Source organism: Corythoichthys intestinalis, chromosome 4 (assembly GCF_030265065.1).
Source record: "Corythoichthys intestinalis isolate RoL2023-P3 chromosome 4, ASM3026506v1, whole genome shotgun sequence".
Lineage (NCBI taxonomy): Eukaryota > Metazoa > Chordata > Actinopteri > Syngnathiformes > Syngnathidae > Corythoichthys > Corythoichthys intestinalis.
Window position 1 is genome coordinate 59,839,406 of NC_080398.1, and position 24,081 is coordinate 59,863,486.

The window sequence follows — 24,081 nt, forward strand, 5'->3', positions numbered from 1 at the left end:
TTAGTTTCGTCCGATGTGTATGTGCGTTTTACCACAGGACATGGCCGGTTAGCTCAGTTGGTCAGAGCGTGGTGCTAATAACGCCAAGCTCACGGGTTCGACCCCCGTACGGGCCATGATGTGTGGTTTTCAATAAGAGCTAAACCTCGGATCAGCCAGGACAATATTGGACGGAAGAAAGCAATTTTCTGCTTAAGAAGTGGTTTGTCGCAATCATGCTGTGCTTGTTCCAGACCTGTACCAAGCCTTGTATTCATGAGAATGATTAGCCCCATTTTGCTATTACTGTCGAGTACATGGTGCTTAGTTTGGTCCGACGTGTATGTGCTTTCGCCCCAGTACATGGCCAATAAATGAGAATCATTTGCCCCGTTTTGCTATTGCTGTCGAGTACATGGTGGGTAGTCTGGTCCGATGTGTATGAGCTTTCGCCCCAGTACATGGCCAATCCATGAGAATGATTCGCCCCCTTTTGCTATTGCCGTCGGTTACATGGTGCTTAATTTGGTCCGACGTGTATGTGTGATGTGTGGTTTTCAACAAGAGCTAAAGCTCGGATCTGCCAGGACAATATTGGACAATCATGCTGTGCTTGTTCCAGACCTGTATCAAGCCTTGTATCCATGAGAATGATTAGCCCCCTTTTGCTATTGCTGTCGGTTACATTGTGCTTAATTTGGTCCGACGTGTATGTGTGATGTGTGGTTTTCAACAAGAGCTATAGCTCCGATCTGCCAGGACTGTATAGGACAGAAGAAAGCAATACTCTGCATAAGAACTGGTTTGTCGCAAACAAGCTGTGCTTGTTCCAGACCTGTATAAATCCTTGTAACCATGAGAATGGTTCGCCCTGTTTTGTTATTGCTGTCGAGTACATGGTGCTGAGTTTGGTCCGAAGTGTATGTGCTTTCGCCCCAGTACATGGCCAATCCAATAGAATGATTTGCCACGTTTTGCTATTGCTGTCGAGTACATGGTGCTTAGTTTCGTCCGATGTGTATGTGCGTTTTACCCCAGGACATGGCCGGTTAGCTCAGTTGGTCAGAGCGTGGTGCTAATAACGCCAAGGTCACGGGTTCGACCCCCGTACGGGCCATGATGTGTGGTTTTCAACAAGAGCTATAGCTCCGATCTGCCAGGACTGTATAGGACAGAAGAAAGCAATACTCTGCGTAAGAACTGGTTTGTTGCAAACAAGCTGTGCTTGTTCCAGACCTGTATAAATCCTTGTAACCATGAGAATGGTTCGCCCTGTTTCGTTATTGCTGTCCAGTACATAGTGCTTAGTTTGGTCTGACGTGTATGTGCTTTCGCCCCAGTACATGGCCAATCCATGAGAATGATTCCCCCCTTTTTACTCTTGGTGTCGAGTACATGGTGGGTAGTCTAGTCTGACGCGTATGTGCGCTTTACCACAGGACATGGCCGGTTAGCTCAGTTGGTCAGAGCGTGGTGCTAATAACGCCAAGGTCACGGGTTCGACCCCCGTACGGGCCATGATGTGTGGTTTTCAACAAGAGCTATAGCTCCCATCTGCCAGGACAACATTGGACAGAAGAATGCAATTCTCTGCTTAACAAGTTGGTTGTCGCAATCATGCTGTGCTTGTTCCAGACCTGTATCAAGCCTTGTATTCATGAGAATGATTAGCCCCCTTTTGCTATTGCTGTCGAGTACATGGTGCTTAGTTTGGTCCGACGTGTATGTGCTTTCGCCCCAGTACATGGCCAATAAATGAGAATGATTTGCCCCGTTTTGCTATTGCTGTCGAGTACATGGTGGGTAGTCTGGTCCGATGTGTATGAGCTTTCGCCCCAGTACATGGCCAATCCATGAGAATGATTCGCCCCCTTTTGCTATTGCTGTCGGTTACATGGTGCTTAATTTGGTCCGACGTGTATGTGTGATGTGTGGTTTTCAACAAGAGCTAAAGCTCGGATCTGCCAGGACAATATTGGACAATCATGCTGTGCTTGTTCCAGACCTGTATCAAGCCTTGTATCCATGAGAATGATTAGCCCCCTTTTGCTATTGCTGTCGGTTACATGGTGCTTAGTTTGGCCCGACATGTATGTGCTTTCGCCCCAGTACATGGGGCGTGGTGCTAATAACGCCAAGGTCACGGGTTCGGGCCATGGTGTGTGGTTTTCAACAAGAGCTATAGCTCCGATCTGCCAGGACTGTATAGGACAGAAGAAAGCAATACTCTGCATAAGAACTGGTTTGTCGCAAACAAGCTGTGCTTGTTCCAGACCTGTATAAATCCTTGTAACCATGAGAATGGTTCGCCCTGTTTTGTTATTGCTGTCGAGTACATGGTGCTGAGTTTGGTCCGAAGTGTATGTGTTTTCGCCCCAGTACATGGCCAATCCAATAGAATGATTTGCCACGTTTTGCTATTGCTGTCGAGTACATGGTGCTTAGTTTCGTCCGATGTGTATGTGCGTTTTACCCCAGGACATGGCCGGTTAGCTCAGTTGGTCAGAGCGTGGTGCTAATAACGCCAAGGTCACGGGTTCGACCCCCGTACGGGCCATGATGTGTGGTTTTCAACAAGAGCTATAGCTCCCATTTGCCAGGACAATATTAGACAATATTGGTCCTTAACAAGTGGTTTGTCGCAATCATACTGTGCTTGTTCCAGACCTGTATTAAGCCTTGTATTCATGAGAATGATTAGCCCCCTTTTGCTATTGCTGTCGATTACATGGTGCTTAGTTTGGTCCGACGTGTATGTGCTTTTGCCCCAGTACATGGCCAAAAAATGAGAATGATTTGCCACGTTTTGCTTTTGCTGTCGAGTACATGGTGCTTAGTTTCGTCCGATGTGTATGTGCGTTTTACCACAGGGCATGGCCGGTTAGCTCAGTTGGTCAGAGCGTGGTGCTAATAACGCCAAGGTCACGGGTTCAACCCCCGTACGGGCCATGATGTGTGGTTTTCAACAAGAGCTAAACCTCGGATCAGCCAGGACAATATTGGACGGAAGAAAGCAATTCTCTGCTTAAGAAGTGGTTTGTCGCAATCATGCTGTGCTTGTTCCAGACCTGTACCAAGACTTGTATTCATGAGAATGATTAGCCCCCTTTTGCTCTTGCTGTCGAGTACATGGTGCTTAGTTTGGTCCGACGTGTATGTGCTTTCGCCCCAGTACATGGCCAATAAATGAGAATGATTTGCCCCGTTTTACTATTTATGTCGAGTACATGGTGCTTAGTTTCGTCCGATGTGTATGTGCGTTTTACCACAGGACATGGCCGGTTAGCTCAGTTGGTCAGAGCGTGGTGCTAATAACGCCAAGGTCACGGGTTCGACCCCCGTACGGGCCAAGATGTGTGGTTTTCAACAAGAGCTAAACCTCGGATCGGCCAGGACGATATTGGATGGAAGAATGCAATTCTCTGCTTAACAAGTTGGTTGTCGCAATCATGCTGTGCTTGTTCCAGACCTGTATCAAGCCTTGTATTCATGAGAATGATTAGCCCCATTTTGCTATTGCTGTCGAGTACATGGTGCTTAGTTTGGTCCGACGTGTATGTGCTTTCGCCCCAGTACATGGCCAATAAATGAGAATGATTTGCCCCGTTTTGCTATTGCTGTCGAGTACATGGTGGGTAGTCTGGTCCGACGTGTATGTGCTTTCGCCCCAGTACATGGCCAATAAATGAGAATCATTTGCCCCGTTTTGCTATTGCTGTCGAGTACATGGTGGGTAGTCTGGTCCGATGTGTATGAGCTTTCGCCCCAGTACATGGCCAATCCATGAGAATGATTCGCCCCCTTTTGCTATTGCCGTCGGTTACATGGTGCTTAATTTGGTCCGACGTGTATGTGTGATGTGTGGTTTTCAACAAGAGCTAAAGCTCGGATCTGCCAGGACAATATTGGACAATCATGCTGTGCTTGTTCCAGACCTGTATCAAGCCTTGTATCCATGAGAATGATTAGCCCCCTTTTGCTATTGCTGTCGGTTACATTGTGCTTAATTTGGTCCGACGTGTATGTGTGATGTGTGGTTTTCAACAAGAGCTATAGCTCCGATCTGCCAGGACTGTATAGGACAGAAGAAAGCAATACTCTGCATAAGAACTGGTTTGCTGCAAACAAGCTGTGCTTGTTCCAGACATGTATAAATCCTTGTAACCATGAGAATGGTTCGCCCTGTTTTGTTATTGCTGTCGAGTACATAGTGCTTAGTTTGGTTTGACGTGTATGTGCTTTCGCCCCAGTACATGGCCAATACATGAGAATGATTCCCCCCGTTTTACTCTTGGTGTCGAGTACATGGAGGGTAGTCTAGTCTGACGTGTATGTGTGATTTACCACAGGACATGGCCGGTTAGCTCAGTTGGTCAGAGTGTGGTGCTAATAAAGCCAAGGTCACGGGTTCGACCCCCGTACGGGCCATGATGTGTGGTTTTCAACAAGAGCTATAGCTCCCATCTGCCAGGACAATATTGGACAGAAAAAAGCAATTCTCTGCTTAAGAAGTGGATTGTAGCAATCATGCTGTGCTTGTTCCAGACCTGTATCAAGCCTTGTATTCATGATTAGCCCCCTTTTGCTATTGCTGTCGAGTACATGGTGCTTAGTTTGGTGCGACGTGTATGTGCTTTCGCCCCAGTACATGCCCAATCCATGAGAATGATTCGCCCCGTTTTGCTATTGCTGTTGAGTACATGGTGGGTAATCTGGTCCGATGTGTATGTGCGCTTTACCACAGGACATGGCCGGTTAGCTCAGTTGGTCAGAGCATGGTGTTAATAACGCCAAGGTCATGGGTTCAACCCCCGTACGGGCCATGCTTTGTGGTTTTCAACAAGAGTTAAACCTCGGATCAGCCAGGACAATATTGGACGGAAGAAAGCAATTCTCTGCTTAAGAAGTGGTTTTTTGCAATCATCCTGTGCTTGTTCCAGACCTGTATCAAGCCTTGTATTCATGAGAATGATTAGCCCCATTTTGCTATTGCTGTCGAGTACATGGTGCTTAGTTTGGTCCGACGTGTATGTGCTTTCGCCCCAGTACATGGCCAATAAATGAGAATGATTTGCCCCGTTTTACTATTTATGTCGAGTACATGGTGCTTAGTTTCGTCCGATGTGTATGTGCGTTTTACCACAGGACATGGCCGGTTAGCTCAGTTGGTCAGAGCGTGGTGCTAATAACGCCAAGGTCACGGGTTCGACCCCCGTACGGGCCAAGATGTGTGGTTTTCAACAAGAGCTAAACCTCGGATCGGCCACGACGATATTGGACGGAAGAATGCAATTCTCTGCTTAACAAGTTGGTTGTCGCAATCATGCTGTGCTTGTTCCAGACCTGTATCAAGCCTTGTATTCATGAGAATGATTAGCCCCATTTTGCTATTGCTGTCGAGTACATGGTGCTTAGTTTGGTCCGACGTGTATGTGCTTTCGCCCCAGTACATGGCCAATAAATGAGAATGATTTGCCCCGTTTTGCTATTGCTGTCGAGTACATGGTGGGTAGTCTGGTCCGATGTGTATGAGCTTTCGCCCCAGTACATGGCCAATAAATGAGAATGATTTGCCCCGTTTTGCTATTGCTGTCGAGTACATGGTGGGTAGTCTGGTCCGATGTGTATGAGCTTTCGCCCCAGTACATGGCCAATCCATGAGAATGATTCGCCCCCTTTTGCTATTGCAGTCGGTTACATGGTGCTTAATTTGGTCCGACGTGTATGTGTGATGTGTGGTTTTCAACAAGAGCTAAAGCTCGGATCTGCCAGGACAATATTGGACAATCATGCTGTGCTTGTTCCAGACCTGTATCAAGCCTTGTATCCATGAGAATGATTAGCCCCCTTTTGCTATTGCTGTCGGTTACATTGTGCTTAATTTGGTCCGACGTGTATGTGTGATGTGTGGTTTTCAACAAGAGCTATAGCTCCGATCTGCCAGGACTGTATAGGACAGAAGAAAGCAATACTCTGCGTAAGAACTGGTTTGTTGCAAACAAGCTGTGCTTGTTCCAGACCTGTATAAATCCTTGTAACCATGAGAATGGTTCGCCCTGTTTCGTTATTGCTGTCCAGTACATAGTGCTTAGTTTGGTCTGACGTGTATGTGCTTTCGCCCCAGTACATGGCCAATCCATGAGAATGATTCCCCCCGTTTTACTCTTGGTGTCGAGTACATGGTGGGTAGTCTAGTCTGACGCGTATGTGCGCTTTACCACAGGACATGGCCGGTTAGCTCAGTTGGTCAGAGCGTGGTGCGAATAACGCCAAGGTCACGGGTTCGACCCCCGTACGGGCCATGATGTGTGGTTTTCAACAAGAGCTATAGCTCCCATCTGCCAGGACAACATTGGACAGAAGAATGCAATTCTCTGCTTAACAAGTTGGTTGTCGCAATCATGCTGTGCTTGTTCCAGACCTGTATCAAGCCTTGTATTCATGAGAATGATTAACCCCATTTTGCTATTGCTGTCGAGTACATGGTGCTTAGTTTGGTCCGACGTGTATGTGCTTTCGCCCCAGTACATGGCCAATAAATGAGAATGATTTGCCCCGTTTTGCTATTGCTGTCGAGTACATGGTGGGTAGTCTGGTCCGATGTGTATGAGCTTTCGCCCCAGTACATGGCCAATCCATGAGAATGATTCGCCCCCTTTTGCTATTGCTGTCGGTTACATGGTGCTTAATTTGGTCCGACGTGTATGTGTGATGTGTGGTTTTCAACAAGAGCTAAAGCTCGGATCTGCCAGGACAATATTGGACAATCATGCTGTGCTTGTTCCAGACCTGTATCAAGCCTTGTATCCATGAGAATGATTAACCCCCTTTTGCTATTGCTGTCGGTTACATGGTGCTTAGTTTGGCCCGACATGTATGTGCTTTCGCCCCAGTACATGGGGCGTGGTGCTAATAACGCCAAGGTCACGGGTTCGGGCCATGGTGTGTGGTTTTCAACAAGAGCTATAGCTCCGATCTGCCAGGACTGTATAGGACAGAAGAAAGCAATACTCTGCATAAGAACTGGTGTGTCGCAAACAAGCTGTGCTTGTTCCAGACCTGTATAAATCCTTGTAACCATGAGAATGGTTCGCCCTGTTTTGTTATTGCTGTCGAGTACATGGTGCTGAGTTTGGTCAGAAGTGTATGTGTTTTCGCCCCAGTACATGGCCAATACAATAGAATGATTTGCCACGTTTTGCTATTGCTGTCGAGTACATGGTGCTTAGTTTCGTCCGATGTGTATGTGCGTTTTACCCCAGGACATGGCCGGTTAGCTCAGTTGGTCAGAGCGTGGTGCTAATAACGCCAAGGTCATGGGTTCGACCCCCGTACGGGCCATGATGTGTGGTTTTCAACAAGCGCTATAGCTCCCATTTGCCAGGACAATATTGGACAATATTGGTCCTTAACAAGTGGTTTGTCGCAATCATACTGTGCTTGTTCCAGACCTGTATCAAGCCTTGTATTCATGAGAATGATTAGCCCCCTTTTGCTATTGCTGTCGATTACATGGTGCTTAGTTTGGTCCGACGTGTATGTGCTTTTGCCCCAGTACATGGCCAAAAAATGAGAATGATTTGCCACGTTTTGCTTTTGCTGTCGAGTACATGGTGCTTAGTTTCGTCCGATGTGTATGTGCGTTTTACCACAGGGCATGGCCGGTTAGCTCAGTTGGTCAGAGCGTGGTGCTAATAACGCCAAGGTCACGGGTTCAACCCCCGTACGGGCCATGATGTGTGGTTTTCAACAAGAGCTAAACCTCGGATCAGCCAGGACAATATTGGACGGAAGAAAGCAATTCTCTGCTTAAGAAGTGGTTTGTCGCAATCATGCTGTGCTTGTTCCAGACCTGTACCAAGCCTTGTATTCATGAGAATGATTAGCCCCCTTTTGCTATTGCTGTCGAGTACATGGTGCTTAGTTTGGTCCGACGTGTATGTGCTTTCGCCCCAGTACATGGCCAATAAATGAGAATGATTTGCCCCGTTTTGCTATTGCTGTCGAGTACATGGTGGGTAGTCTGGTCCGATGTGTATGAGCTTTCGCCCCAGTACATGGCCAATCCATGAGAATGATTCGCCCCCTTTTGCTATTGCTGTCGGTTACATGGTGCTTAATTTGGTCCGACGTGTATGTGTGATGTGTGGTTTTCAACAAGAGCTAAAGCTCGGATCTGCCAGGACAATATTGGACAATCATGCTGTGCTTGTTCCAGACCTGTATCAAGCCTTGTATCCATGAGAATGATTAGCCCCCTTTTGCTATTGCTGTCGGTTACATGGTGCTTAATTTGGTCCGACGTGTATGTGTGATGTGTGGTTTTCAACAAGAGCTATAGCTCCGATCTGCCAGGACTGTATAGGACAGAAGAAAGCAATACTCTGCATAAGAACTGGTTTGCTGCAAACAAGCTGTGCTTGTTCCAGACATGTATAAATCCTTGTAACCATGAGAATGGTTCGCCCTGTTTTGTTATTGCTGTCGAGTACATGGTGGGTAATCTGGTCCGATGTGTATGTGTGATGTGTGGTTTTCAACAAGAGCTATAGCTCCCATCTGCCAGGACAATATTGGACAGAAAAAAGCAATTCTCTGCTTAAGAAGTGGATTGTAGCAATCATGCTGTGCTTGTTCCAGACCTGTATCAAGCCTTGTATTCATGATTAGCCCCCTTTTCCTATTGCTGTCGAGTACATGGTGCTTAGTTTGGTGCGACGTGTATGTGCTTTTGCCCCAGTACATGCCCAATCCATGAGAATGATTCGCCCCGTTTTGCTATTGCTGTCGAGTACATGGTGGGTAATCTGGTCCGATGTGTATGTGCGTTTTACCCCAGGACATGGCCGATTAGCTCAGTTGGTCAGAGCATGGTGTTAATAACGCCAAGGTCATGGGTTCAACCCCCGTACGGGCCATGCTTTGTGGTTTTCAACAAGAGTTAAACCTCGGATCAGCCAGGACAATATTGGACGGAAGAAAGCAATTCTCTGCTTAAGAAGTGGTTTGTTGCAATCGTCCTGTGCTTGTTCCAGACCTGTATCAAGCCTTATATTCATGAGAATGATTAGCCCCATTTTGCTATTGCTGTCGAGTACATGGTGCTTAGTTTGGTCCGACGTGTATGTGCTTTCGCCCCAGTACATGGCCAATAAATGAGAATGATTTGCCCCGTTTTACTATTTATGTCGAGTACATGGTGCTTAGTTTCGTCCGATGTGTATGTGCGTTTTACCACAGGACATGGCCGGTTAGCTCAGTTGGTCAGAGCGTGGTGCTAATAACGCCAAGGTCACGGGTTCGACCCCCGTACGGGCCAAGATGTGTGGTTTTCAACAAGAGCTAAACCTCGGATCGGCCACGACGATATTGGACGGAAGAATGCAATTCTCTGCTTAACAAGTTGGTTGTCGCAATCATGCTGTGCTTGTTCCAGACCTGTATCAAGCCTTGTATTCATGAGAATGATTAGCCCCATTTTGCTATTGCTGTCGAGTACATGGTGCTTAGTTTGGTCCGACGTGTATGTGCTTTCGCCCCAGTACATGGCCAATAAATGAGAATGATTTGCCCCGTTTTGCTATTGCTGTCGAGTACATGGTGGGTAGTCTGGTCCGATGTGTATGAGCTTTCGCCCCAGTACATGGCCAATAAATGAGAATGATTTGCCCCGTTTTGCTATTGCTGTCGAGTACATGGTGGGTAGTCTGGTCCGATGTGTATGAGCTTTCGCCCCAGTACATGGCCAATCCATGAGAATGATTCGCCCCCTTTTGCTATTGCAGTCGGTTACATGGTGCTTAATTTGGTCCGACGTGTATGTGTGATGTGTGGTTTTCAACAAGAGCTAAAGCTCGGATCTGCCAGGACAATATTGGACAATCATGCTGTGCTTGTTCCAGACCTGTATCAAGCCTTGTATCCATGAGAATGATTAGCCCCCTTTTGCTATTGCTGTCGGTTACATTGTGCTTAATTTGGTCCGACGTGTATGTGTGATGTGTGGTTTTCAACAAGAGCTATAGCTCCGATCTGCCAGGACTGTATAGGACAGAAGAAAGCAATACTCTGCGTAAGAACTGGTTTGTTGCAAACAAGCTGTGCTTGTTCCAGACCTGTATAAATCCTTGTAACCATGAGAATGGTTCGCCCTGTTTCGTTATTGCTGTCCAGTACATAGTGCTTAGTTTGGTCTGACGTGTATGTGCTTTCGCCCCAGTACATGGCCAATCCATGAGAATGATTCCCCCCGTTTTACTCTTGGTGTCGAGTACATGGTGGGTAGTCTAGTCTGACGCGTATGTGCGCTTTACCACAGGACATGGCCGGTTAGCTCAGTTGGTCAGAGCGTGGTGCGAATAACGCCAAGGTCACGGGTTCGACCCCCGTACGGGCCATGATGTGTGGTTTTCAACAAGAGCTATAGCTCCCATCTGCCAGGACAACATTGGACAGAAGAATGCAATTCTCTGCTTAACAAGTTGGTTGTCGCAATCATGCTGTGCTTGTTCCAGACCTGTATCAAGCCTTGTATTCATGAGAATGATTAACCCCATTTTGCTATTGCTGTCGAGTACATGGTGCTTAGTTTGGTCCGACGTGTATGTGCTTTCGCCCCAGTACATGGCCAATAAATGAGAATGATTTGCCCCGTTTTGCTATTGCTGTCGAGTACATGGTGGGTAGTCTGGTCCGATGTGTATGAGCTTTCGCCCCAGTACATGGCCAATCCATGAGAATGATTCGCCCCCTTTTGCTATTGCTGTCGGTTACATGGTGCTTAATTTGGTCCGACGTGTATGTGTGATGTGTGGTTTTCAACAAGAGCTAAAGCTCGGATCTGCCAGGACAATATTGGACAATCATGCTGTGCTTGTTCCAGACCTGTATCAAGCCTTGTATCCATGAGAATGATTAACCCCCTTTTGCTATTGCTGTCGGTTACATGGTGCTTAGTTTGGCCCGACATGTATGTGCTTTCGCCCCAGTACATGGGGCGTGGTGCTAATAACGCCAAGGTCACGGGTTCGGGCCATGGTGTGTGGTTTTCAACAAGAGCTATAGCTCCGATCTGCCAGGACTGTATAGGACAGAAGAAAGCAATACTCTGCATAAGAACTGGTGTGTCGCAAACAAGCTGTGCTTGTTCCAGACCTGTATAAATCCTTGTAACCATGAGAATGGTTCGCCCTGTTTTGTTATTGCTGTCGAGTACATGGTGCTGAGTTTGGTCAGAAGTGTATGTGTTTTCGCCCCAGTACATGGCCAATACAATAGAATGATTTGCCACGTTTTGCTATTGCTGTCGAGTACATGGTGCTTAGTTTCGTCCGATGTGTATGTGCGTTTTACCCCAGGACATGGCCGGTTAGCTCAGTTGGTCAGAGCGTGGTGCTAATAACGCCAAGGTCATGGGTTCGACCCCCGTACGGGCCATGATGTGTGGTTTTCAACAAGCGCTATAGCTCCCATTTGCCAGGACAATATTGGACAATATTGGTCCTTAACAAGTGGTTTGTCGCAATCATACTGTGCTTGTTCCAGACCTGTATCAAGCCTTGTATTCATGAGAATGATTAGCCCCCTTTTGCTATTGCTGTCGATTACATGGTGCTTAGTTTGGTCCGACGTGTATGTGCTTTTGCCCCAGTACATGGCCAAAAAATGAGAATGATTTGCCACGTTTTGCTTTTGCTGTCGAGTACATGGTGCTTAGTTTCGTCCGATGTGTATGTGCGTTTTACCACAGGGCATGGCCGGTTAGCTCAGTTGGTCAGAGCGTGGTGCTAATAACGCCAAGGTCACGGGTTCAACCCCCGTACGGGCCATAATGTGTGGTTTTCAACAAGAGCTAAACCTCGGATCAGCCAGGACAATATTGGACGGAAGAAAGCAATTCTCTGCTTAAGAAGTGGTTTGTCGCAATCATGCTGTGCTTGTTCCAGACCTGTACCAAGCCTTGTATTCATGAGAATGATTAGCCCCCTTTTGCTATTGCTGTCGAGTACATGGTGCTTAGTTTGGTCCGACGTGTATGTGCTTTCGCCCCAGTACATGGCCAATAAATGAGAATGATTTGCCCCGTTTTGCTATTGCTGTCGAGTACATGGTGGGTAGTCTGGTCCGATGTGTATGAGCTTTCGCCCCAGTACATGGCCAATCCATGAGAATGATTCGCCCCCTTTTGCTATTGCTGTCGGTTACATGGTGCTTAATTTGGTCCGACGTGTATGTGTGATGTGTGGTTTTCAACAAGAGCTAAAGCTCGGATCTGCCAGGACAATATTGGACAATCATGCTGTGCTTGTTCCAGACCTGTATCAAGCCTTGTATCCATGAGAATGATTAGCCCCCTTTTGCTATTGCTGTCGGTTACATGGTGCTTAATTTGGTCCGACGTGTATGTGTGATGTGTGGTTTTCAACAAGAGCTATAGCTCCGATCTGCCAGGACTGTATAGGACAGAAGAAAGCAATACTCTGCATAAGAACTGGTTTGCTGCAAACAAGCTGTGCTTGTTCCAGACATGTATAAATCCTTGTAACCATGAGAATGGTTCGCCCTGTTTTGTTATTGCTGTCGAGTACATGGTGGGTAATCTGGTCCGATGTGTATGTGTGATGTGTGGTTTTCAACAAGAGCTATAGCTCCCATCTGCCAGGACAATATTGGACAGAAAAAAGCAATTCTCTGCTTAAGAAGTGGATTGTAGCAATCATGCTGTGCTTGTTCCAGACCTGTATCAAGCCTTGTATTCATGATTAGCCCCCTTTTCCTATTGCTGTCGAGTACATGGTGCTTAGTTTGGTGCGACGTGTATGTGCTTTTGCCCCAGTACATGCCCAATCCATGAGAATGATTCGCCCCGTTTTGCTATTGCTGTCGAGTACATGGTGGGTAATCTGGTCCGATGTGTATGTGCGTTTTACCCCAGGACATGGCCGATTAGCTCAGTTGGTCAGAGCATGGTGTTAATAACGCCAAGGTCATGGGTTCAACCCCCGTACGGGCCATGCTTTGTGGTTTTCAACAAGAGTTAAACCTCGGATCAGCCAGGACAATATTGGACGGAAGAAAGCAATTCTCTGCTTAAGAAGTGGTTTGTTGCAATCATCCTGTGCTTGTTCCAGACCTGTATCAAGCCATGAGAATGATTAGCCCCATTTTGCTATTGCTGTCGAGTACATGGTGCTTAGTTTGGTCCGACGTGTATGTGCTTTCGCCCCAGTACATGGCCAATAAATGAGAATGATTTGCCCCGTTTTACTATTTATGTCGAGTACATGGTGCTTAGTTTCGTCCGATGTGTATGTGCGTTTTACCACAGGACATGGCCGGTTAGCTCAGTTGGTCAGAGCGTGGTGCTAATAACGCCAAGGTCACGGGTTCGACCCCCGTACGGGCCAAGATGTGTGGTTTTCAACAAGAGCTAAACCTCGGATCGGCCACGACGATATTGGACGGAAGAATGCAATTCTCTGCTTAACAAGTTGGTTGTCGCAATCATGCTGTGCTTGTTCCAGACCTGTATCAAGCCTTGTATTCATGAGAATGATTAGCCCCATTTTGCTATTGCTGTCGAGTACATGGTGCTTAGTTTGGTCCGACGTGTATGTGCTTTCGCCCCAGTACATGGCCAATAAATGAGAATGATTTGCCCCGTTTTGCTATTGCTGTCGAGTACATGGTGGGTAGTCTGGTCCGATGTGTATGAGCTTTCGCCCCAGTACATGGCCAATAAATGAGAATGATTTGCCCCGTTTTGCTATTGCTGTCGAGTACATGGTGGGTAGTCTGGTCCGATGTGTATGAGCTTTCGCCCCAGTACATGGCCAATCCATGAGAATGATTCGCCCCCTTTTGCTATTGCAGTCGGTTACATGGTGCTTAATTTGGTCCGACGTGTATGTGTGATGTGTGGTTTTCAACAAGAGCTAAAGCTCGGATCTGCCAGGACAATATTGGACAATCATGCTGTGCTTGTTCCAGACCTGTATCAAGCCTTGTATCCATGAGAATGATTAGCCCCCTTTTGCTATTGCTGTCGGTTACATTGTGCTTAATTTGGTCCGACGTGTATGTGTGATGTGTGGTTTTCAACAAGAGCTATAGCTCCGATCTGCCAGGACTGTATAGGACAGAAGAAAGCAATACTCTGCGTAAGAACTGGTTTGTTGCAAACAAGCTGTGCTTGTTCCAGACCTGTATAAATCCTTGTAACCATGAGAATGGTTCGCCCTGTTTCGTTATTGCTGTCCAGTACATAGTGCTTAGTTTGGTCTGACGTGTATGTGCTTTCGCCCCAGTACATGGCCAATCCATGAGAATGATTCCCCCCGTTTTACTCTTGGTGTCGAGTACATGGTGGGTAGTCTAGTCTGACGCGTATGTGCGCTTTACCACAGGACATGGCCGGTTAGCTCAGTTGGTCAGAGCGTGGTGCGAATAACGCCAAGGTCACGGGTTCGACCCCCGTACGGGCCATGATGTGTGGTTTTCAACAAGAGCTATAGCTCCCATCTGCCAGGACAACATTGGACAGAAGAATGCAATTCTCTGCTTAACAAGTTGGTTGTCGCAATCATGCTGTGCTTGTTCCAGACCTGTATCAAGCCTTGTATTCATGAGAATGATTAACCCCATTTTGCTATTGCTGTCGAGTACATGGTGCTTAGTTTGGTCCGACGTGTATGTGCTTTCGCCCCAGTACATGGCCAATAAATGAGAATGATTTGCCCCGTTTTGCTATTGCTGTCGAGTACATGGTGGGTAGTCTGGTCCGATGTGTATGAGCTTTCGCCCCAGTACATGGCCAATCCATGAGAATGATTCGCCCCCTTTTGCTATTGCTGTCGGTTACATGGTGCTTAATTTGGTCCGACGTGTATGTGTGATGTGTGGTTTTCAACAAGAGCTAAAGCTCGGATCTGCCAGGACAATATTGGACAATCATGCTGTGCTTGTTCCAGACCTGTATCAAGCCTTGTATCCATGAGAATGATTAGCCCCCTTTTGCTATTGCTGTCGGTTACATGGTGCTTAGTTTGGCCCGACATGTATGTGCTTTCGCCCCAGTACATGGGGCGTGGTGCTAATAACGCCAAGGTCACGGGTTCGGGCCATGGTGTGTGGTTTTCAACAAGAGCTATAGCTCCGATCTGCCAGGACTGTATAGGACAGAAGAAAGCAATACTCTGCATAAGAACTGGTGTGTCGCAAACAAGCTGTGCTTGTTCCAGACCTGTATAAATCCTTGTAACCATGAGAATGGTTCGCCCTGTTTTGTTATTGCTGTCGAGTACATGGTGCTGAGTTTGGTCAGAAGTGTATGTGTTTTCGCCCCAGTACATGGCCAATACAATAGAATGATTTGCCACGTTTTGCTATTGCTGTCGAGTACATGGTGCTTAGTTTCGTCCGATGTGTATGTGCGTTTTACCCCAGGACATGGCCGGTTAGCTCAGTTGGTCAGAGCGTGGTGCTAATAACGCCAAGGTCATGGGTTCGACCCCCGTACGGGCCATGATGTGTGGTTTTCAACAAGCGCTATAGCTCCCATTTGCCAGGACAATATTGGACAATATTGGTCCTTAACAAGTGGTTTGTCGCAATCATACTGTGCTTGTTCCAGACCTGTATCAAGCCTTGTATTCATGAGAATGATTAGCCCCCTTTTGCTATTGCTGTCGATTACATGGTGCTTAGTTTGGTCCGACGTGTATGTGCTTTTGCCCCAGTACATGGCCAAAAAATGAGAATGATTTGCCACGTTTTGCTTTTGCTGTCGAGTACATGGTGCTTAGTTTCGTCCGATGTGTATGTGCGTTTTACCACAGGGCATGGCCGGTTAGCTCAGTTGGTCAGAGCGTGGTGCTAATAACGCCAAGGTCACGGGTTCAACCCCCGTACGGGACATGATGTGTGGTTTTCAACAAGAGCTAAACCTCGAATCAGCCAGGACAATATTGGACGGAAGAAAGCAATTCTCTGCTTAAGAAGTGGTTTGTCGCAATCATGCTGTGCTTGTTCCAGACCTGTACCAAGCCTTGTATTCATGAGAATGATTAGCCCCCTTTTGCTATTGCTGTCGAGTACATGGTGCTTAGTTTGGTCCGACGTGTATGTGCTTTCGCCCCAGTACATGGCCAATAAATGAGAATGATTTGCCCCGTTTTGCTATTGCTGTCGAGTACATGGTGGGTAGTCTGGTCCGATGTGTATGAGCTTTCGCCCCAGTACATGGCCAATCCATGAGAATGATTCGCCCCCTTTTGCTATTGCTGTCGGTTACATGGTGCTTAATTTGGTCCGACGTGTATGTGTGATGTGTGGTTTTCAACAAGAGCTAAAGCTCGGATCTGCCAGGACAATATTGGACAATCATGCTGTGCTTGTTCCAGACCTGTATCAAGCCTTGTATCCATGAGAATGATTAGCCCCCTTTTGCTATTGCTGTCGGTTACATGGTGCTTAATTTGGTCCGACGTGTATGTGTGATGTGTGGTTTTCAACAAGAGCTATAGCTCCGATCTGCCAGGACTGTATAGGACAGAAGAAAGCAATACTCTGCATAAGAACTGGTTTGCTGCAAACAAGCTGTGCTTGTTCCAGACATGTATAAATCCTTGTAACCATGAGAATGGTTCGCCCTGTTTTGTTATTGCTGTCGAGTACATAGTGCTTAGTTTGGTTTGACGTGTATGTGCTTTCGCCCCAGTACATGGCCAATACATGAGAATGATTCCCCCCGTTTTACTCTTGGTGTCGAGTACATGGAGGGTAGTCTAGTCTGACGTGTATGTGTGATTTACCACAGGACATGGCCGGTTAGCTCAGTTGGTCAGAGCGTGGTGCTAATAGCGCCAAGGTCACGGGTTCGACCCCCGTACGGGCCATGATGTGTGGTTTTCAACAAGAGCTATAGCTCCCATCTGCCAGGACAATATTGGACAGAAAAAAGCAATTCTCTGCTTAAGAAGTGGATTGTAGCAATCATGCTGTGCTTGTTCCAGACCTGTATCAAGCCTTGTATTCATGATTAGCCCCCTTTTCCTATTGCTGTCGAGTACATGGTGCTTAGTTTGGTGCGACGTGTATGTGCTTTTGCCCCAGTACATGCCCAATCCATGAGAATGATTCGCCCCGTTTTGCTATTGCTGTCGAGTACATGGTGGGTAATCTGGTCCGATGTGTATGTGCGCTTTACCACAGGACATGGCCGGTTAGCTCAGTTGGCAGAGCATGGTGTTAATAACGCCAATGTCATGGGTTCAACCCCCGTACGGGCCATGCTTTGTGGTTTTCAACAAGAGTTAAACCTCGGATCAGCCAGGACAATATTGGACGGAAGAAAGCAATTCTCTGCTTAAGAAGTGGTTTGTTGCAATCATCCTGTGCTTGTTCCAGACCTGTATCAAGCCTTGTATTCATGAGAATGATTAGCCCCATTTTGCTATTGCTGTCGAGTACATGGTGCTTAGTTTGGTCCGACGTGTATGTGCTTTCGCCCCAGTACATGGCCAATAAATGAGAATGATTTGCCCCGTTTTACTATTTATGTCGAGTACATGGTGCTTAGTTTCGTCCGATGTGTATGTGCGTTTTACCACAGGACATGGCCGGTTAGCTCAGTTGGTCAGAGCGTGGTGCTAATAACGCCAAGGTCACGGGTTCGACCCCCGTACGGGCCAAGATGTGTGGTTTTCAACAAGAGCTAAACCTCGGATCGGCCAGGACGATATTGGACGGAAGAATGCAATTCTCTGCTTAACAAGTTAGTTGTCGCAATCATGCTGTGCTTGTTCCAGACCTGTATCAAACCTTGTATTCATGAGAATGATTAGCCCCATTTTGCTATTGCTGTCGAGTACATGGTGCTTAGTTTGGTCCGACGTGTATGTGCTTTCGCCCCAGTACATGGTCAATAAATGAGAATGATTTGCCCCGTTTTGCTATTGCTGTCGAGTACATGGTGGGTAGTCTGGTCCGATGTGTATGAGCTTTCGCCCCAGTACATGGCCAATAAATGAGAATGATTTGCCCCGTTTTGCTATTGCTGTCGAGTACATGGTGGGTAGTCTGGTCCGATGTGTATGAGCTTTCGCCCCAGTACATGGCCAATCCATGAGAATGATTCGCCCCCTTTTGCTATTGCCGTCGGTTACATGGTGCTTAATTTGGTCCGACGTGTATGTGTGATGTGTGGTTTTCAACAAGAGCTATAGCTCCGATCTGCCAGGACTGTATAGGACAGAAGAAAGCAATTCTCTGCTTAAGAAGTGGTTTGTTGCAATCATCCTGTGCTTGTTCCAGACCTGTATCAAGCCTTGTATTCATGAGAATGATTAGCCCCATTTTGCTATTGCTGTCGAGTACATGGTGCTTAGTTTGGTCCGACGTGTATGTGCTTTCGCCCCAGTACATGGCCAATAAATGAGAATGATTTGCCCCGTTTTACTATTTATGTCGAGTACATGGTGCTTAGTTTCGTCCGATGTGTATGTGCGTTTTACCCCAGGACATGGCCGATTAGCTCAGTTGGTCAGAGCATGGTGTTAATAACGCCAAGGTCACGGGTTCGACCCCCGTACGGGCCAAGATGTGTGGTTTTCAACAAGAGCTAAACCTCGGATCGGCCAGGACGATATTGGACGGAAGAATGCAATTCTCTGCTTAACAAGTTAGTTGTCGCAATCATGCTGTGCTTGTTCCAGACCTGTATCAAACCTTGTATTCATGAGAATGATTAGCCCCATTTTGCTATTGCTGTCGAGTACATGGTGCTTAGTTTGGTCCGACGTGTATGTGCTTTCGCCCCAGTACATGGTCAATAAATGAGAATGATTTGCCCCGTTTTGCTATTGCTGTCGAGTACATGGTGGGTAGTCTGGTCCGATGTGTATGAGCTTTCGCCCCAGTACATGGCCAATAAATGAGAATGATTTGCCCCGTTTTGCTATTGCTGTCGAGTACATGGTGGGTAGTCTGGTCCGATGTGTATGAGCTTTCGCCCCAGTACATGGCCAATCCATGAGAATGATTCGCCCCCTTTTGCTATTGCCGTCGGTTACATGGTGCTTAATTTGGTCCGACGTGTATGTGTGATGTGTGGTTTTCAACAAGAGCTATAGCTCCGATCTGCCAGGACTGTATAGGACAGAAGAAAGCAATTCTCTGCTTAAGAAGTGGTTTGTTGCAATCATCCTGTGCTTGTTCCAGACCTGTATCAAGCCTTGTATTCATGAGAATGATTAGCCCCATTTTGCTATTGCTGTCGAGTACATGGTGCTTAGTTTGGTCCGACGTGTATGTGCTTTCGCCCCAGTACATGGCCAATAAATGAGAATGATTTGCCCCGTTTTACTATTTATGTCGAGTACATGGTGCTTAGTTTCGTCCGATGTGTATGTGCGTTTTACCCCAGGACATGGCCGATTAGCTCAGTTGGTCAGAGCATGGTGTTAATAACGCCAAGGTCATGGGTTCAACCCCCGTACGGGCCATGCTTTGTGGTTTTCAACAAGAGTTAAACCTCGGATCAGCCAGGACAATATTGGACGGAAGAAAGCAATTCTCTGCCTAAGAAGTGGTTTGGTTACATGGTGCTTAATTTGGTCCGACGTGTATGTGTGATGTGTGGTTTTCAACAAGAGCTAAAGCTCGGATCTGCCAGGACAATATTGGACAATCATGCTGTGCTTGTTCCAGACCTGTATCAAGCCTTGTATCCATGAGAATGATTAGCCCCCTTTTGCTATTGCTGTCGGTTACATTGTGCTTAATTTGGTCCGACGTGTATGTGTGATGTGTGGTTTTCAACAAGAGCTATAGCTCCGATCTGCCAGGACTGTATAGGACAGAAGAAAGCAATACTCTGCGTAAGAACTGGTTTGTTGCAAACAAGCTGTGCTTGTTCCAGACCTGTATAAATCCTTGTAACCATGAGAATGGTTCGCCCTGTTTCGTTATTGCTGTCCAGTACATAGTGCTTAGTTTGGTCTGACGTGTATGTGCTTTCGCCCCAGTACATGGCCAATCCATGAGAATGATTCCCCCCTTTTACTCTTGGTGTCGAGTACATGGTGGGTAGTCTAGTCTGAAGCGTATGTGCGCTTTACCACAGGACATGGCCGGTTAGCTCAGTTGGTCAGAGCGTGGTGCTAATAACGCCAAGGTCACGGGTTCGACCCCCGTACGGGCCATGATGTGTGGTTTTCAACAAGAGCTATAGCTCCCATCTGCCAGGACAACATTGGACAGAAGAATGCAATTCTCTGTTTAACAAGTTGGTTGTCGCAATCATGCTGTGCTTGTTCCAGACCTGTATCAAGCCTTGTATTCATGAGAATGATTAACCCCATTTTGCTATTGCTGTCGAGTACATGGTGCTTAGTTTGGTCCGACGTGTATGTGCTTTCGCCCCAGTACATGGCCAATAAATGAGAATGATTTGCCCCGTTTTGCTATTGCTGTCGAGTACATGGTGGGTAGTCTGGTCCGATGTGTATGAGCTTTCGCCCCAGTACATGGCCAATCCATGAGAATGATTCGCCCCCTTTTGCTATTGCTGTCGGTTACATGGTGCTTAATTTGGTCCGACGTGTATGTGTGATGTGTGGTTTTCAACAAGAGCTAAAGCTCGGATCTGCCAGGACAATATTGGACAATCATGCTGTGCTTGTTCCAGACCTGTATCAAGCCTTGTATCCATGAGAATGATTAGCCCCCTTTTGCTATTGCTGTCGGTTACATGGTGCTTAGTTTGGCCGGACATGTATGTGCTTTCGCCCCAGTACATGGGGCGTGGTGCTAATAACGCCAAGGTCACGGGTTCGGGCCATGGTGTGTGGTTTTCAACAAGAGCTATATCTCCGATCTGCCAGGACTGTATAGGACAGAAGAAAGCAATACTCTGCATAAGAACTGGTTTGTCGCAAACTAGCTGTGCTTGTTCCAGACCTGTATAAATCCTTGTAACCATGAGAATGGTTCGCCCTGTTTTGTTATTGCTGTCGAGTACATGGTGCTGAGTTTGGTCCGAAGTGTATGTGTTTTCGCCCCAGTACATGGCCAATCCAATAGAATGATTTGCCACGTTTTGCTATTGCTGTCGAGTACATGGTGCTTAGTTTCGTCCGATGTGTATGTGCGTTTTACCCCAGGACATGGCCGGTTAGCTCAGTTGGTCAGAGCGTGGTGCTAATAACGCCAAGGTCACGGGTTCGACCCCCGTACGGGCCATGATGTGTGGTTTTCAACAAGAGCCATAGCTCCCATTTGCCAGGACAATATTGGACAATATTGGTCCTTAACAAGTGGTTTGTCGCAATCATACTGTGCTTGTTCCAGACCTGTATCAAGCCTTGTATTCATGAGAATGATTAGCCCCCTTTTGCTATTGCTGTCGATTACATGGTGCTTAGTTTGGTCCGACGTGTATGTGCTTTTGCCCCAGTACATGGCCAAAAAATGAGAATGATTTGCCACGTTTTGCTTTTGCTGTCGAGTACATGGTGCTTAGTTTCGTCCGATGTGTATGTGCGTTTTACCACAGGGCATGGCCGGTTAGCTCAGTTGGTCAGAGCGTGGTGCTAATAACGCCAAGGTCACGGGTTCGACCCCCGTACGGGCCATGATGTGTGGTTTTCAACAAGAGCTAAACCTCGGATCAGCCAGGACAATATTGGACGGAAGAAAGCAATTCTCTGCTTAAGAAGTGGTTTGTCGCAATCATGCTGTGCTTGTTCCAGACCTGTACCAAGCCTTGTATTCATGAGAATGATTAGCCCCATTTTGCTATTACTGTCGAGTACATGGTGCTTAGTTTGGTCCGACGTGTATGTGCTTTCGCCCCAGTACATGGCCAATAAATGAGAATCATTTGCCCCGTTTTGCTATTGCTGTCGAGTACATGGTGGGTAGTCTGGTCCGATGTGTATGAGCTTTCGCCCCAGTACATGGCCAATCCATGAGAATGATTCGCCCCCTTTTGCTATTGCCGTCGGTTACATGGTGCTTAATTTGGTCCGACGTGTATGTGTGATGTGTGGTTTTCAACAAGAGCTAAAGCTCGGATCTGCCAGGACAATATTGGACAATCATGCTGTGCTTGTTCCAGACCTGTATCAAGCCTTGTATCCATGAGAATGATTAGCCCCCTTTTGCTATTGCTGTCGGTTACATTGTGCTTAATTTGGTCCGACGTGTATGTGTGATGTGTGGTTTTCAACAAGAGCTATAGCTCCGATCTGCCAGGACTGTATAGGACAGAAGAAAGCAATACTCTGCGTAAGAACTGGTTTGTTGCAAACAAGCTGTGCTTGTTCCAGACCTGTATAAATCCTTGTAACCATGAGAATGGTTCGCCCTGTTTCGTTATTGCTGTCCAGTACATAGTGCTTAGTTTGGTCTGACGTGTATGTGCTTTCGCCCCAGTACATGGCCAATCCATGAGAATGATTCCCCCCGTTTTACTCTTGGTGTCGAGTACATGGTGGGTAGTCTAGTCTGACGCGTATGTGCGCTTTACCACAGGACATGGCCGGTTAGCTCAGTTGGTCAGAGCGTGGTGCTAATAACGCCAAGGTCACGGGTTCGACCCCCGTACGGGCCATGATGTGTGGTTTTCAACAAGAGCTATAGCTCCCATCTGCCAGGAAAACATTGGACAGAAGAATGCAATTCTCTGCTTAACAAGTTGGTTGTCGCAATCATGCTGTGCTTGTTCCAGACCTGTATCAAGCCTTGTATTCATGAGAATGATTAACCCCATTTTGCTATTGCTGTCGAGTACATGGTGCTTAGTTTGGTCCGACGTGTATGTGCTTTCTCCCCAGTACATGGCCAATAAATGAGAATGATTTGCCCCGTTTTGCTATTGCTGTCGAGTACATGGTGGGTAGTCTGGTCCGATGTGTATGAGCTTTCGCCCCAGTACATGGCCAATCCATGAGAATGATTCGCCCCCTTTTGCTATTGCTGTCGGTTACATGGTGCTTAATTTGGTCCGACGTGTATGTGTGATGTGTGGTTTTCAACAAGAGCTAAAGCTCGGATCTGCCAGGACAATATTGGACAATCATGCTGTGCTTGTTCCAGACCTGTATCAAGCCTTGTATCCATGAGAATGATTAGCCCTGTTTTGTTATTGCTGTCGAGTACATGGTGCTGAGTTTGGTCCGAAGTGTATGTGTTTTCGCCCCAGTACATGGCCAATCCAATAGAATGATTTGCCACGTTTTGCTATTGCTGTCGAGTACATGGTGCTTACTTTCGTCCGATGTGTATGTGCGTTTTACCCCAGGACATGGCCGGTTAGCTCAGTTGGTCAGAGCGTGGTGCTAATAACGCCAAGGTCACGGGTTCGACCCCCGTACGGGCCATGATGTGTGGTTTTCAACAAGAGCTATAGCTCCCATTTGCCAGGACAATATTGGACAATATTGGTCCTTAACAAGTGGTTTGTCACAATCATACTGTGCTTGTTCCAGACCTGTATCAAGCCTTGTATTCATGAAAATGATTAGCCCCCTTTTGCTATTGCTGTCGATTACATGGTGCTTAGTTTGGTCCGACGTGTATGTGCTTTTGCCCCAGTACATGGCCAAAAAATGAGAATGATTTGCCACGTTTTGCTTTTGCTGTCGAGTACATGGTGCTTAGTTTCGTCCGATGTGTATGTGCGTTTTACCACAGGGCATGGCCGGTTAGCTCAGTTGGTCAGAGCGTGGTGCTAATAACGCCAAGGTCACGGGTTCAACCCCCGTACGGGACATGATGTGTGGTTTTCAACAAGAGCTAAACCTCGAATCAGCCAGGACAATATTGGACGGAAGAAAGCAATTCTCTGCTTAAGAAGTGGTTTGTCGCAATCATGCTGTGCTTGTTCCAGACCTGTACCAAGCCTTGTATTCATGAGAATGATTAGCCCCCTTTTGCTATTGCTGTCGAGTACATGGTGCTTAGTTTGGTCCGACGTGTATGTGCTTTCGCCCCAGTACATGGCCAATAAATGAGAATGATTTGCCCCGTTTTGCTATTGCTGTCGAGTACATGGTGGGTAGTCTGGTCCGATGTGTATGAGCTTTCGCCCCAGTACATGGC

General features: G+C 47.0%; 1 protein-coding gene and 33 non-coding genes across 34 annotated transcripts in view; 33 read left to right on the plus strand and 1 right to left on the minus strand.

The window, feature by feature from the left end:
* The window catches only part of tgfb2 (transforming growth factor, beta 2), a 158,117-nt gene that overhangs the window by 37,370 nt on the left and 96,666 nt on the right, over window positions 1-24,081 (minus strand). The gene's annotated exons all lie outside the window — the stretch shown is intronic.
* Window positions 43-116, plus strand: trnai-aau (transfer RNA isoleucine (anticodon AAU)). Its single transcript has one exon. It is a non-coding gene; the product is annotated as a tRNA-Ile (tRNA).
* Window positions 1,023-1,096, plus strand: trnai-aau (transfer RNA isoleucine (anticodon AAU)). The gene has a single exon. It is a non-coding gene; the product is annotated as a tRNA-Ile (tRNA).
* On the plus strand, window positions 1,424-1,497 carry trnai-aau (transfer RNA isoleucine (anticodon AAU)). Its single transcript has one exon. It is a non-coding gene; the product is annotated as a tRNA-Ile (tRNA).
* Window positions 2,463-2,536, plus strand: trnai-aau (transfer RNA isoleucine (anticodon AAU)). Its single transcript has one exon. It is a non-coding gene; the product is annotated as a tRNA-Ile (tRNA).
* Window positions 2,855-2,928, plus strand: trnai-aau (transfer RNA isoleucine (anticodon AAU)). The gene has a single exon. It is a non-coding gene; the product is annotated as a tRNA-Ile (tRNA).
* On the plus strand, window positions 3,256-3,329 carry trnai-aau (transfer RNA isoleucine (anticodon AAU)). The gene has a single exon. It is a non-coding gene; the product is annotated as a tRNA-Ile (tRNA).
* On the plus strand, window positions 4,334-4,407 carry trnai-aau (transfer RNA isoleucine (anticodon AAU)). Its single transcript has one exon. It is a non-coding gene; the product is annotated as a tRNA-Ile (tRNA).
* On the plus strand, window positions 4,729-4,802 carry trnai-aau (transfer RNA isoleucine (anticodon AAU)). The gene has a single exon. It is a non-coding gene; the product is annotated as a tRNA-Ile (tRNA).
* Window positions 5,130-5,203, plus strand: trnai-aau (transfer RNA isoleucine (anticodon AAU)). The gene has a single exon. It is a non-coding gene; the product is annotated as a tRNA-Ile (tRNA).
* Window positions 6,208-6,281, plus strand: trnai-aau (transfer RNA isoleucine (anticodon AAU)). The gene has a single exon. It is a non-coding gene; the product is annotated as a tRNA-Ile (tRNA).
* trnai-aau (transfer RNA isoleucine (anticodon AAU)) lies at window positions 7,247-7,320 on the plus strand. The gene has a single exon. It is a non-coding gene; the product is annotated as a tRNA-Ile (tRNA).
* On the plus strand, window positions 7,639-7,712 carry trnai-aau (transfer RNA isoleucine (anticodon AAU)). The gene has a single exon. It is a non-coding gene; the product is annotated as a tRNA-Ile (tRNA).
* Window positions 8,824-8,897, plus strand: trnai-aau (transfer RNA isoleucine (anticodon AAU)). Its single transcript has one exon. It is a non-coding gene; the product is annotated as a tRNA-Ile (tRNA).
* trnai-aau (transfer RNA isoleucine (anticodon AAU)) lies at window positions 9,225-9,298 on the plus strand. Its single transcript has one exon. It is a non-coding gene; the product is annotated as a tRNA-Ile (tRNA).
* trnai-aau (transfer RNA isoleucine (anticodon AAU)) lies at window positions 10,303-10,376 on the plus strand. The gene has a single exon. It is a non-coding gene; the product is annotated as a tRNA-Ile (tRNA).
* trnai-aau (transfer RNA isoleucine (anticodon AAU)) lies at window positions 11,342-11,415 on the plus strand. Its single transcript has one exon. It is a non-coding gene; the product is annotated as a tRNA-Ile (tRNA).
* On the plus strand, window positions 11,734-11,807 carry trnai-aau (transfer RNA isoleucine (anticodon AAU)). The gene has a single exon. It is a non-coding gene; the product is annotated as a tRNA-Ile (tRNA).
* On the plus strand, window positions 12,919-12,992 carry trnai-aau (transfer RNA isoleucine (anticodon AAU)). The gene has a single exon. It is a non-coding gene; the product is annotated as a tRNA-Ile (tRNA).
* trnai-aau (transfer RNA isoleucine (anticodon AAU)) lies at window positions 13,312-13,385 on the plus strand. Its single transcript has one exon. It is a non-coding gene; the product is annotated as a tRNA-Ile (tRNA).
* trnai-aau (transfer RNA isoleucine (anticodon AAU)) lies at window positions 14,390-14,463 on the plus strand. The gene has a single exon. It is a non-coding gene; the product is annotated as a tRNA-Ile (tRNA).
* On the plus strand, window positions 15,429-15,502 carry trnai-aau (transfer RNA isoleucine (anticodon AAU)). The gene has a single exon. It is a non-coding gene; the product is annotated as a tRNA-Ile (tRNA).
* On the plus strand, window positions 15,821-15,894 carry trnai-aau (transfer RNA isoleucine (anticodon AAU)). Its single transcript has one exon. It is a non-coding gene; the product is annotated as a tRNA-Ile (tRNA).
* trnai-aau (transfer RNA isoleucine (anticodon AAU)) lies at window positions 16,801-16,874 on the plus strand. The gene has a single exon. It is a non-coding gene; the product is annotated as a tRNA-Ile (tRNA).
* Window positions 17,196-17,268, plus strand: trnai-aau (transfer RNA isoleucine (anticodon AAU)). Its single transcript has one exon. It is a non-coding gene; the product is annotated as a tRNA-Ile (tRNA).
* Window positions 17,596-17,669, plus strand: trnai-aau (transfer RNA isoleucine (anticodon AAU)). The gene has a single exon. It is a non-coding gene; the product is annotated as a tRNA-Ile (tRNA).
* On the plus strand, window positions 18,502-18,575 carry trnai-aau (transfer RNA isoleucine (anticodon AAU)). The gene has a single exon. It is a non-coding gene; the product is annotated as a tRNA-Ile (tRNA).
* trnai-aau (transfer RNA isoleucine (anticodon AAU)) lies at window positions 19,408-19,481 on the plus strand. The gene has a single exon. It is a non-coding gene; the product is annotated as a tRNA-Ile (tRNA).
* Window positions 20,107-20,180, plus strand: trnai-aau (transfer RNA isoleucine (anticodon AAU)). Its single transcript has one exon. It is a non-coding gene; the product is annotated as a tRNA-Ile (tRNA).
* On the plus strand, window positions 21,146-21,219 carry trnai-aau (transfer RNA isoleucine (anticodon AAU)). Its single transcript has one exon. It is a non-coding gene; the product is annotated as a tRNA-Ile (tRNA).
* Window positions 21,538-21,611, plus strand: trnai-aau (transfer RNA isoleucine (anticodon AAU)). Its single transcript has one exon. It is a non-coding gene; the product is annotated as a tRNA-Ile (tRNA).
* On the plus strand, window positions 22,518-22,591 carry trnai-aau (transfer RNA isoleucine (anticodon AAU)). Its single transcript has one exon. It is a non-coding gene; the product is annotated as a tRNA-Ile (tRNA).
* Window positions 23,287-23,360, plus strand: trnai-aau (transfer RNA isoleucine (anticodon AAU)). Its single transcript has one exon. It is a non-coding gene; the product is annotated as a tRNA-Ile (tRNA).
* Window positions 23,679-23,752, plus strand: trnai-aau (transfer RNA isoleucine (anticodon AAU)). The gene has a single exon. It is a non-coding gene; the product is annotated as a tRNA-Ile (tRNA).